The 1,530-nt window shown below is 45.8% G+C and overlaps 1 pseudogene; it reads right to left on the reverse strand.

The window, feature by feature from the left end:
* Positions 1-985: 985 nt before the first annotated feature.
* Positions 986-1,317, reverse strand: LOC101578559 (annotated as a pseudogene).
* Between the last annotated feature and the right edge of the window lie 213 nt (positions 1,318-1,530).

Raw genomic sequence — 1,530 nt, forward strand, 5'->3', positions numbered from 1 at the left:
CATCTGTATGCTGGAAAGAAAAAAAAATAGGACTTGGTATGAAGATCCGTCCTCCTGAGAGTGTCCCAGGCCAGGTGTCCCAGGCCAGTGGGGCCAAGTAGGCACCCTGGGCAATTCAGTTCAGTGTTGATCAACGCAACAGGCACCACTGCAGATAAGAGCGGAAACAGCAAAGCAGCGGCTCCCCTTATGCGAAGGATTCTTCTCTTTCCTCACCTTGCCAAGCTCTCTCCATTAGGTATGGATGATACTGGCCAAATGGCAAGACCAAGGCAGGGCAAAACTGGGGACCAGCTAGTCATAGAAACAAGGAATCAGAAAGTCAACCGAGCTAAGATGAGCCATCCTTAATTCCTCCCTTCTCCTGCCCTAACTCTGTACCTCTGATTTTATTCTATTTCCCTAAGTCCCAGTATATTCTCAATAGAGGGGTTTAAACAGAAGTTTCCTTGGTCAGGGAGATAGCTCAGTGGAATAAGTGCAAGCACAAGGTCCTGAGTTCAATCCCTGCTACCACCAAAAAAAAGAAGAAGTTGCCTTGCCAAACATCCCTTCAACCTGGATTTCTGAAATTTTGATGGCTGGAGGTACCAGAAGTGGTGATAACAAATGTAGCCACCTACAGGAGGAAGCCAGGTAGAAGACCAAGATGTGCCATTAGGCTCAGGGGCAGCGCTGCAGGGGGCAGTGAGGCCTGTGGCAAACTGGGAAGCCTGTGACCTTCCCTGCAGACAGCAAATTCAAATAGTTAAATTTGGGAGTATGGGTCCTTTGAGTACACAAAATAATTGAATATACTTTTATCTCTTCTTCCCAAAATACCATGGCATGACAGATTTTTAAATATAAGCAATGGGCTGGGGATGTAGCTCAGTGGAACCACACAGGCCTTTAGCAAGGTGGCAGCCCTGGGTTCACTCTCCAGAACTGTCAACATCAAAATTTTTATTTATTTATTTATTTTTATCTTTTAAAACCAAAGCATTTATTTTGAGTGATTGCTGCAATTCTCATGATGACTGGACGCTGCAACTGCTGCTCTCTTGGGTTTAGGTGTCGCTCCTTCACGGAAGCCATGCCTGAATCTGCAATATACAATTTTTAGGTGCCTCATTCAACCGGTTCCGGTGGTATTTCGCCTTTTAGGCGAAATACCACCGGAACCGGTGCACTCCAGTTATACTTTCTCTTGCGCTTGGCAGGATGGCCACATTTGCCACAAGTCGACTTCTGAAGGTGGTAGGCCTTAGAGCCACGGTGGCACAATGTGTGCGTCTTATTACGACGCTTTCCAAAGGATGACGTTCCCTTCATCATCTCGCTTGTGCCGCCGAAACCAAAAATTTTAAATAGGGGACAACTCACAGATATCTCTCAGCATTGGACCCTAGAAAGTGAATGAAGATTGCTAACACTTTTTTTTTTTTTTTTAATTTTAGGGAAGGGTCTACAGGGTGTTAGGGTCTCACTTCTAGATTGGACTCATGGTGATCCACCTATTTACAGCCTCCCAAGAGCTGGGATTACAGG

Source organism: Octodon degus, unplaced genomic scaffold (genome assembly GCF_000260255.1).
Source record: "Octodon degus isolate 3935 unplaced genomic scaffold, OctDeg1.0 scaffold00005, whole genome shotgun sequence".
Classification (NCBI taxonomy): domain Eukaryota; kingdom Metazoa; phylum Chordata; class Mammalia; order Rodentia; family Octodontidae; genus Octodon; species Octodon degus.